We start from the raw sequence: 12284 nt of genomic DNA on the forward strand, positions 1-12284 counted from the left end.
GCGGGGGAGCTTTTTTTGATACCGTGGTAAGGGCGTTCACTTTAACACTCATAATTCATAACAGCAATCAAGCGTGGGATGACAGTAATCAGCAACTGTTTTTTGTTTGCTTATTGTATTCTCGTCCTATTTGGAGGTCGGCATGAGGATGGGCTCCTTTGAAGCGTGTTAGACTTTCATGATCAAAAAGAGCTTCACAGGAGCTCAGTGGTGAACCATGCACAAAACGATCACCTTATGGGCAACGATGTGCTACATGCGTTTATGAAGATGATATAGCTATCGATATCTATGAGCTAAATGGGGGGTTTTGGGTTTTTTAAGGGTTATTGATCTATCTTCGTTATTCATTATCCATTATCCGTTATCGGTCAGTTCATAATACGCTACAAAGCCTAGGAGCCGGGACACTTACTCTCAGCCAAAAGGCCAAGCTAAGGTCCTAGCCCTAAAGCCTTGCTGCGATCATTGCGAATGCACCGTTCCCGGAGGTACTGCAATACCGGGCCGATGCGTGGAGTGGACAGAGCAAGCTCATATTCCATCTCCGAAATGCAAAAATCAAAGAGGCCAAGCTAAGGACCTAGCATCAAAAGGCCAAGCAAGGCCAAGAAGGCCAAGCTAAGGACCTAGCATCAAGGCCAAGCTAAGGACTTGGCATCAAAGCCAAATGAGGATTTTGATTGGCGGTCTACTTAAGCAAGTGGTCAATCCTGCTTTCTTTGCAGAGAAAATATATTTTTGTATCGCTTTCCTCAGTGATGGATTCAAAGATTTCGAATGACGTCACACGCATACCTGCATGTAGACAAAAACGCGGGGCATAATGGATGGGTCCCACAGGCTCGGTTTGATTTTATTATGGGTCAACACTAAATTTGTTGGAAACAAAAGACAAATGGGCAAGGCGTTGATTTTCTCTAAGTACTTATTAAAATTGATCCAATATGGCAGTGGCTCTTGTCTCTCCTATTCAGTTCTTTTTTTTCTGTGCCTCCTGCAGTGGTACCTCGGTCCTCAACCATCATGCGTTCCTGGTTGTTGGTTGAGTACCGATTTGGTTGAGTACAGAAAAAAAATTCCCATAAAAACAACGGTAAGTTACGTTTTTGCTCCTCTGTCACGGCCATCGACCTGTTTTTCCTTGCTCTCGACATTGCTTTCGCTCGACACGGAAGTGCCACTTCCGCGTTCCCAGCGATCTGCTACCCGTGAACGTCGATCACCTGATCGTGGGTGCAAGCCCTTTCCTTTTTCTAAAAAAAGCTGAGTAAAACGAACGCAATTGGGTTCCATCTGCGTTCCTGGTCCGTGAGAGTACCAATGTATATTTTTGTCTTCGGACTCCATCAACGCATACATCAGCACTACACTGATACACCCAACAGGAGCTTGTGGACATCGGCTACTGACATCGATACTACACCACAGAGGAATTGGCCAAACCACTGGGTGCTCTGTGGATTGTTGTCGGGTCTGGGAAGACACAGAGGAGGCATCATGAGAGAGAGCTTTTGGAGCCCCCTCACTTACTTCTGTTTGAGAACCACCAATCATTAATATTCACACAACGACATGAACATGCACACCTAGGGACAATTTGGACCGGTCAATTAACCTAATATGCATGTGTTTGGAATGTGGGGGGAAACCGAAGTGCCAGAAGGAAACCCACGCAAGCACTGGGAGAACATGCAAACTCCACACAGGAGGTTCAATCTCATGAACTCAGAACTGCACACAACAGTTGCGCCGTGCTACCTTGGATAAATTTGATACGTGGAATTTGTTTCCTGTTTAGGCCGCAGCTTGTAATCATGGTGTAATGGTGGGTCCTTAAGTCAGACCAGTTGAGAACCCCTGGTCTACCTCATCAAACAGTTGTGTTAGTGAGCATGCATGAGCAATTAAATGCCCCAAAGATGGTAACACGAAACAATATCTTTGTAATTATGTCCTCAATTTCACTTAAATTAACCGGGTTAATGATAAGTTTCATGATCCTAGCCAAGTGTCTTCACAGTAGCTGGTTTAAATGCAGTTGGGGCTAACGCTAATGGTCGTCCAGACAAATCTGCCCGGTTCTCCTTGTTCCCAGCATGAAAGTAAGAAAAAGATGGAAATCAGCGTGGCCTTGGTGCTTCCAAGGTCGTTAGCGCAGGCTTTTATCCTCCTTCGCACTTATTGGAGGTTGGGGAAGCCTGTGCTCCATCACCCAAGGCCTCACCTTTGAACGTGCACACACACTCGCAAACACACACAGGTATCTCTTTCATTTGGCCTGCTTGAATTTCATCATTGGGTTTTGCATCAGATTAGCGGTAGGTGGGCGTGTCGACGCGTCACGAGACCGCTGTTACTCCGGGAAGAGACGTGAATAATGCACGGGCCGTGGCAGCGGGAACATGGCACACCACGGAAATGTGGCTGAGGAGGGAGGGAGGATTTTTCAAGGGCTTATCTGCATAAATGTGTGTCTGGATTTTATGACATTTACAACAAGGATTGGTTTCATGAAAGGGATGTGAGTTAGTCAGTGGATATCAAAGCATTACAATCAGGTGCTTTAATGTGATTGACAAGCTGGGTTGACATTTTCTCGGCATACTTGATTTAAAAAGACATTTTTAATTGGGGAAGGCTGACATTATCATTATTTTTATTTGAGTCAGTCTATTTTTCTAAATTTTAAAAGGTTAAAAGGTGGGGTGGGTCATTTGAGTTGTCCTTTAAAAGTTGTATATAAATATATGTGTATGTATGTATATATATATATATATATATATATATATATATATATATTAGAATGTTTCATTTATTTTACATAGACACAAGTCTCACTTGGAGGGAGCAGACATCATTGCCTTCAATCTTGCTGCTACGCGTGCCACTAAAAACCAAAAACCTTGTGAAATGCTGCACAAAAAAAATAGGAAGCAACAGCTTGGTCACTTTGAATCTCGGTAGTTTGTATTCTTCCTTGTGCTTTGTAGTTCTTGTTTTCAGTTGCACTACACAATACATTGACATTTAGTAATCAAATAAAGCAGTGTCCTTTAAAACCAAGAGTCACAAAGCCTGTTGAAGCTAAGAGCTTCTTTTTGTTACGGCACAATCAGTACGTTTAAAAAAAACTTATGTTATTAATATGTTGTTACTCTGTTATTACCATGCTGTAACTATTTGAAGTAGAGTTGAAATAGGTACAATCAACCACAAAAACATCAGGCTAGTTTGAAGTCAAATTTCCTGAAAAATCCCAATGATCAGTCATTGGTGAGCTATTTTCAGAACCTGTTCGTGGGCTACTCAGGTGTTTTCGGGGGCCACCTGGTACCTGCGAGTACAGCGTATGAGACCCCTGCTTTAAAACTTTCCAACTTTGAACTACTACAAGTGTGCGAGTGCTTTACTCAGAAAGCCCACCATATTGACGAGAACATTAGGTTGGATTCCACATTTTTTCAGGCATTTTGAACACAATTTACATTGCAAAATTAACGAATCACCCCAAAAAAATGATGTTAGGTTCAAGGCAAGGCAAGTCCTTTTCCCTAAATGACTGGAAGCTTCTTCTATCAATTATTTATACTCATTATCATATCGGCAAGCTAGTCATGACGTAGACTTTTCAAAATTATCTTTCCATCGCATCATGAAAAGCTGTCAATGGTGAAGTTTTATTCAAAGATGAGACCATGCTCTTAATGCTTGCTCCAAAGACTTTCTTAGATTCAGTTAAGACTCTTCCAGTAATCTTCCTTCTTTTGAAGGACTGATGTAAGTGGTCCTCCGGCAGGCTTCTTATGGATGTCCTATACAGTTCCATCAGCTTCAAACTTGTGTTTGTGTCAAGTGATGGTAACTCGAGTTGGTTGTTCTTTGTTAGACTCTCTTAAAGACTTTGCACTTCAATTGCGTTTTTATACATCCAGTAGCCTTTTAGAATACTTTTCCTTGCTTCAAAGTCAAATCTAGCTATTAGAAGAGCATTTCACATAATGCTCAAAGAATAGATACATGAGTTATCGATTGCTAAAATGTGTATACATTTTTGGAACACCCAGTACATCATGATACGTCATTTGTAAACATGTGATCACAATAAACAGAATCCCAGGTGACATCAAATTTCTTCACAGTGCCTCTGATTGAACAATGTAACTTCTCAAACTTAAAGATTTTATACTATTTCGGTAACCCCGTGGATATGTGAAGGTGATTGGGAACTTTCTAACCTTGAATGAAGTGAGAAAGTCATGTCTGTGTTGACAAAAAGTTACACCAAACTTTGTTATGTTTATCATGAGTTCTCATCTGTTGGCATCCTGGTCAAAACATATTGTACACCCCAATTTCTTATCGATAGGCATTCCCAAAGAGGCCATCATATTGTCCAGAACGAAGCAAGAAAATGCAAATTACAAGTATTATCTGTATTATATGTACAGTATTGTATACATACTGTTTAGATGTTTGTTTATTCCTTTTTATTTATCATTTTATATGCAAAATGTGATTATTGAAGTCTAAGAAAGGTATTGCATACAGATAATGACATCATTTATAAGTGAAGACGGTTTACTTTTGTAATGTCTCAGAACAAGTATAAAAAGCTTGCTCGAAAATGTCACTGACACACTATTGTCAGATTGTAGCCATGTCTATATCACAATGGTGTCCAGAATATTCTACCATTAAAAATCTTATTGAGAAAGAGATTTCCATTCGTTGATTTTACAAACTTTCTCTGTAATGATATGGATCTGAGGATAGGAAATGTAATTAACTCAATACTAATAAAAGTCTTGGTGAAGCACTAAGTGGCTCCATTCGACGCGTTTTCAAATAGTCGTCACCAATTGCATGGTGGTAGCCATGACTCCACCCGTACTGAGAAATGTGAAAACGGTATATTCATCTGGGCATAGTTCTTAACCTTGCCTACTATTACAGTATTTGTGCTTGACTTTCTTAATGCATCCCCTATAGTCATCTATCTGTGTGTAATCAAGGAGAAACGTTTCCAAAAGCCCCAAACGACAGAGCAATTGTTTTTCATTCTTAACTCACATCCAAGTGAAAGGAGTGTCTTCCTTTTTTTTTTCTGGCACGAAATCTAAATGTTGATGCGAGACAGTTTGATTGTGTGCCTTGTGATTCCCTCAAGGAATGAAAAATAAATCATAGACAGTCTCTGACTACCCAACGCCGGTTTTGGTGGTTCATAACCACCGCAGTTCATTTGAACAGCTTATCAAACATGGGAAATGTTTCAGATCAAAGTATTTCCCGGTCCAAAATATCGCAAGAGCGGCAGCGGCGTACTTGCAGAATAGTCGCAAGCCCTTATTTCAACAATGTGCGGCTATTATTGGAAAGCTGATCCATCCACTAATCTATCAGATTGACTTTGAAGTGGTGCACACTTGAAGGCATTTCAAGAGCACAGTGAAGGCTCACATTCCTGCAGGAGTACAACGTGTTCAAATCAGACTGTATACCGACTGAAACAACACTCATCTCACTTTGAGCACTGCAGATTTTTTTCAGGTGTTGGAACATGTTTTACGACTTTTAACTTTTACATCATGAAGAAAGCAAAAGAATAAGAAAATTCTGTGTGATTTAGAAGTTATAGTATTTACAGTATATGCCCCTCTTATCTGCAAGTATAACATTAGTTTTCATTCAGCGCATGACGCACAGAAATAAAAAGATGGATGCCATTTATTTGTTTTCACTTTAACCCCCAAAAAACGGAGATGTTGACTGTTCATCTAGCTTTTTGTTGTGACTTGTTATTGAATACTACTCTAAACTTTGACAAATCTATCATCACCCAGAGTTGCTCTGCTAGATATCTTGGTATCATATTTGAGTTGTTTCTGTTACATGAGAATAAGATTTAGTAGCTTTCTTCCATCTTCACACTACAGCGAAGATTCGCCCGATGCTGTCTAAATCTGATGCTGAGGTTATAATTCAAGTGTTTGTTACATCTCATCTTAATTACTGCAATGTATTGCTCTGTGGGGTCTCGATGTCCATCTTTCTGAAATAGTTGTGAAATGTGTTCCTGCTCTGAGCATCTAATCAGGAAATTAGAGAGTGATTTTATGCCTGTCATTGCAGTTTTTTTTTTATTAGTGTAGCATGAAAATGGTAAAAGTAGGCCGGTTTCAAATACAGTCGAAACGCCAACACAAACCCTGAAAAAATTACAGTTTATTTGAAAGCATTAAAGAAATGCACTGTCTTGAATGAGCTGTGATCATGAATTCAAGCCAGGAGATGGCAAAATATATAAATAAAGTAAAACTTGGAAAAGGTGTAAAAAAATACTAGAAAAAAAAAACTAAAATTAGACCGAAATTACTATCCAAAATAAATCATCTTTATTACTTTCTTAGCCACAATGACACCAAATGATTAGAAAAAAAACTGTAAATTTAGGCAACATAATAATCCAAATTTTAAAAAAGAATTAAATAATTAAAGTTGCGCTAGGAATTAATTTTTGAAGAATGTGCCTCGAATTATTTTGATCGAAAAACTGAGCCTTGACTCAAAAAAAGATTGAAATACAATAGGCTGGAAGAATTTGCCAGCTCGTGACACTGATACTTTTATTCCTCACCCTAAACAAACACACAAGACTATAAAATCTATGTATGTATATATATATATATATATATATATATATATATATATATATATATATATATATATATATATATAATATTAAATGTGTGTTCATATTCTATTTCCTATTTTGGAAATATATTACTGTACTATTTTTCCTTGGTCTATTGTCCAGATGCAACTGAGGCCAGTCTCTTGATTCTTGTTTTTCTCTTTTAAGTCTTTTATTACATGTTAATCACATGCCACATCTAATCTCTTCATAAACAAAGTCCACTACATTGTTATCAGTGAAAATAAAAACAATTCTTATTCCAAGCAGAGTTTTTTAATGGCCAAATTAAAGCACTTTTTGAGGGTTTTGAAAACCAAATTTCAAATTTCTCCAGGACCATCGAAAGAAAAAATCCAGTGTGAATCATGTATTTTGCAGACTCCCAAATAAATCTGGGATTTACATATGAGATTTTTAATCTTGCATTTATCAACACATATGATTTTTAGATCTTGAGTAAATCGCAGACAAATTCTTTTTCCAGACAAATCTCTCACCATATAGATCCATCCAGGCTGAAGCCCATCTCAGCTATCTTCGGGCAGTGGGCAGGGGACACCCTGAACTGGTGGCCAGCCAGTCGCAGGGCACACAGGGACGGAGAACTCACTGGCGCATTCACACCTAGGGACAATTCGGACCGGCCAATTAACCTGACATGCATGTTTTAGGAAAGTGGGAGGAAACCGGAGTGCCCGGAGGAAACTCACGCAAGCATGGGGAGAATATGCAAACTCCGCACAGGAAGGTTTGATCCCATGACCTTATAGATCTCATCTCATCTCATTAGCCGTACCGCTTATCCTCATTAGGGTCGCGGGGGGGCTGGAGCCCATCCCAGCCATCTCCGGGCAGTGGGCAGGGGACACCCCAAACTGGTTGCCAGCCAATCGCAGGGCACACAGGGACAGACAACTCATTCGCTCATTCACACTAAGGGACAATTTGGACCGGCCAATTCACCTGAAATGCATGTTTTTAGAACGTGGGAGGAAACCGTAGTGCCCGGAGGAAACCCACGCAAGCACGGGGAGAACATACAAACTCCGCACAGGAAGTCTGGAGCTGGATTTGAACCCTCGACAGGTTCCCATGACATGAACTGTGCCGCACAAGCGCTAACCACTGCGCCGCCGTGCTGCCCCAACTTATAGATGTTGGGTAAAAATGATAGTAGCTTACATTTTTAGTTGAAGGAAGTTCTTCCCATTACAATTTATTACTAGGAAACGCTACCTTCATTTTTTGGCCCATAGTAAATGTCCAAAACTGATAAGTAATCCGCCCGTAGGGGCCTATGATATTCATAGGACAATGACATACAAATTAATCCAGCTGCAATTATTAGCGAGGGAAAAAGAAAGCAATTACAAAGTGAAACCACCAATAGGTGCCATTTGCAAGAGGACTTGTTGAGAACCATGGCAACAATTTCAAGCATTTACAAGCACTTCATCCAAATTACAAACACTTTTAAATCCTTGAAAACACAACATTGAAATTCAAGTATTCAAGAATTTTAAAAATCCGTATGAACCAAGTCTAAGGGTAGTTTAATTTTATTTTCCTCCATGGGTTCATTTTTTTCCAGTAGAATTTCACTTGCGACTGGGCAGCTGCAACATTGGATGGATAGATGGATGGTATTACCTGAACCAAGCAGTTTCATTTGCATGGGTTAATCACACCATTTAAAAAAACTTGTGGAAGAAAGTTAAATCATAAGCGTTTAGCTTTCCATTTAATGCAGGCAGTCTGTGGCAACAAACAACACCGAAAAGCACAAATCCCTGGCCGCAACACAATACTTTCAAGTGTGTTTGCGGAGCTTATTAGAACAGATTGCTTTCGGCCCACTTCACAGATCGGCCGGTGCAGCAGGGCAGACAGCGGAGCTGCACACATGAACTCCTCGCTTAGCACGTTGCTACGCTAAGCAGGCATACCCCTGTGGTTTCAGCCTCGGCCAAACACTTTGAAATGTCCTTCAAGGCACGAAAAAAAAAAAACATGCGCCGTAGTGCTTTTGGCTAAAACATCTTATTTGTACGATGTAATTACACTTTGAAAAGTAGCAAAGTTTCTACTTTGAAAGACTTTTCACTTTTTATCTTTCTGTTACTGATATTGATTAGGTTCTCTCCAGCGCGTGAAAGATGTTGTGAAGAAGAACAAAGAGATTTCTAGCGTCTGCTGTCAACTGAATGTTTTATTTGGGATTTGATGCCATTGTCTATGGTAGCAAAAGAATACAACATTTTTTAAAGTAATTTATCTTCACTCAAGTTTATTTCTTCTTTGGAAAACATGAATACATTATAGCGACAAAGGTAGGCAAATGTAACAGTCCGTAATTGTCTAAACTTTACTATTTGTGATTGCTCAGGTCACCTTTAAATCCTTCCTTTGACATCCTCTAGGCATGTTTCATAAATGTTCTCTGCTTACTTTGACCTTCTGCATACGGTATACTTTGTGAAAAAAAGGGGGGAAAAATGGAAACCGGCTGCTTGCGATCACACCCACAACGGCACAAACAATTATTTCGAAAGGCACTTATATATGAAAAGTCCACCCAAATGGGAAGTTGGGTTACAATTGGACAACAATGAAGATTTGCAGGCTTTCTACAGTACATGGATTACGTAGCTCCACATATTCCGAAAACACATGCACTAACTGAGGCTGTTTCCTTTGAAAAGGGTCAAAACAGGCACAAATTTTGAAATTCATGCAATGTTTTCTAAAATCTAAAATGGAGAGAAATTGGTAAGTAAATAATTTAATGTTTGTTCGTCTCTTTTTTGGGACTACAAAACCTGCTAAAAATGTCTTGGTCTCTTTGATAAAAATAGAAAGGAATATAAGTAATCATTTACACCATTTAGATTTTGCTATCAAACACCTGCAAATGAGTTTGCTGAAGATGCCAGTTTTGTTTGTTTGTTTTGACTATTGTTATTGGGCACAGTTGTTGTTGTTTGGCTGACTGTTGGTTGTTTTGACTGTTATTTAGAATTGTCGTTTGCTATTTTGACTTTTGTGTGCAGTTTACACCATTGTCTCTATTGGCCAATCATGTTGCTCTTCTTTGATGATCACACCCCATAGGGCTGATGTGCTTTTAGGAGCTTAGGTGATCTATTAAGAAGAAAGCGCTTGGAGAGGACGTTTTAAAACAGGTTGGGATTTCTTATCTTAGGGTTTGGTACAGTTCTATCCTGTTCTCCTTGCAAGTTCAAATTCCATTGTCCATGGCAATTCTCAGTATTTTGAGTCTCTACTAGGCCATTTACCTGACACACGAAAGGTCCCCAGTTCGAGACCGGGTGGAAACATACGTTGGCCTGGAGAGGGATGGGCGCCACCAGGCTGTACTTGCCCAAGACACGCCACAGGAAACGGTGCCCCTACAACCTTAGTGGTAAAGGGCTCCAACCAACCAACTGAACTATAAACATATCAGAGATCTTGGGCAGGAGACACCCTCAACTGGTTGCCAACTAATGAAATAAAATGAAATGAAATGATCTGCATTTATATAGCGCTTTTCAAGTCAATGAAGACTTCCCAAAGCGCTTTATAATGTGCTTCACATTTCCCAATAGCGGCCGTGCGGCCATGTAAAGCGCAAACCTGCTTATAGGGGGGCATTAAGGGTTCAGTGTCTTACCCAAGGACACTTGTAACACGGAGAAGCCGGGATTCGAACTGCGATCTTTTGATCCCAAGACGAGCGCTCTACCTCCTGAGCTACTGCCGTGTTTTTCGGCATGAATCAAAATGTTACTTACTATACTTCTATCTTATAACCGGACAACTTGTCTGGTGTGCAGCATAAAATTGACAAAATTGAGCTTTTCAAAAAAGTCTGCCATTGTCCGGTATGTTTGCTTTCTTCCTGTGATCAGCCTCATAACAACAATGTTCATCCATATCAAAAAATGCCAGCAGACAACTATTTTGCATATACTAATTACCTGCACATTGCGGAGTACAGTTTATTCAATAGCTTATTTTGTTTGATGAAGCTGTTATTTAATTTAAAATATTTCACACAATGTTTCTGAATTGAACCATTTTCTTGTTGTAGAAAAAAAAAACAGGACAAAGACGTTTATGATATGTCACAATGAGTGATAGTCTCAGTGATGATGTAGTAAGCAGGAAGTACATTCCCAGTTTACAAAGAAGTGTTAAGTGAAGAGTGAAGATAAACAAGGCAAAGTGGGTAGGGGAAGGGTAAGCAATGGGATTGGTCTTAAGTGTTGTGTAGCTTTGGTCAAACATGTTTAATTTAAAGTAATACTGTTAATTATTCAGAGAAGAAAATGGAATGAGTGGTTCAAGTATACTTTTTATTTCACGGGGAAAAAAAGAAAAAAATAAGAACAAAGTAAAAAAAAAAATTCTGTTGAGGTTCTTGTGCGCGATGGCAGCAAATAGACTAATCGGGCACACAAGGTACTCATTTTAACTAGTTTGTGTGTGTATTTAGGGACAGCTTTGACTGACTTTCTTTGTGGGATTGTCTGATATTCATGCCTGTCCACACTATGTTCAAGAAAACCCTCTATGCGTTGTTGCTTTTGTAAGACTTTGTATTAATAACAGACTTGTTTTTTTTATAGACTTTGCTTTCTGTTATTAGTTTCCTTTTTTCATCCTTTTCTAAGCCCTCTGTGTTGAATCCCTATTCACCATTAAACCTCTCAATGACGTTTGTGTCTGCGTTTGGATCCCGCTAATCAGAATAGAACAATCCCACCAGTATGGATTCAGTGAACGGACGACGAGGATTGGCACCCCACGATGCCAGGAGGTGCCCCTTTGGGGGGTACAGTGACGGTCCTTCCTCTTTGGAGCACCTTGTGTTGATCCCTGCTCCTCAATAAACCACTAAATTTGTGTTCTGCGCTTGGATCCTGTCCCTCTAATCATAACATTTCGTCCTACATTAAGATAACTTTGATAATTTTAAGTTTTACTTTTTGTGTTTTTCTTGAAAGACAAGATAAGGCAAAACTTCCAAAACTGGTTGAAAATATAGTTAAATACCAAATTAAAGCCACAATATTAAAAGAAATTAAACAAAGAAAGAAAGAAAACATTATACACTAAGAAAACTGGACAATTTAAGCTTTTCAAAAACAATTAAACTGTGGTAGTAATTATTTTGCAAATGTTATGGGCGGATGGTTTGCTTGGAAATTATTTCCTGAAAAAAGTGTATCTTGGCTTGAAAAAATAAATAAGGGAAGAAAAGAGAGTCAGAAAAAGAAACAAACAACATATTAAGTAAAATAAATAAAAACATCTATACATAGGCACGATATATACTTTTTTTCACAGTCTTGTGTGCTTATTTGTGGTGTTGATAATCTTGGGGAAGAAGCACTTACCAGAGGCAGCTCAGTATAGTGTTTACATTCTGTTTATACACTCAATATATCAATAAAATGAAAAGCTTTGAAATAAACAGATACGGCAATAATTAAATAAATGAATAACCTTACAAGCACTTCAATGTGCTCTCAAAATCCTCTACCTCTTACTCTGACAGAGAATTTCTCATACCAACTAT

The 12284-nt window shown here is 39.1% G+C and overlaps 1 pseudogene; it reads right to left on the reverse strand.

Annotated features, from left to right (window-relative positions):
- Window positions 1-469: 469 nt before the first annotated feature.
- LOC148353069 (U2 spliceosomal RNA) lies at window positions 470-629 on the reverse strand (annotated as a pseudogene).
- Window positions 630-12284: the final 11655 nt, after the last annotated feature.

Source organism: Urocampus carinirostris, chromosome 14 (genome assembly GCF_059441175.1).
Source record: "Urocampus carinirostris isolate Australia breed hairy pipefish chromosome 14, RoL_Ucar_1.0, whole genome shotgun sequence".
In the NCBI taxonomy this organism is placed as follows: Eukaryota; Metazoa; Chordata; class Actinopteri; order Syngnathiformes; family Syngnathidae; genus Urocampus; species Urocampus carinirostris.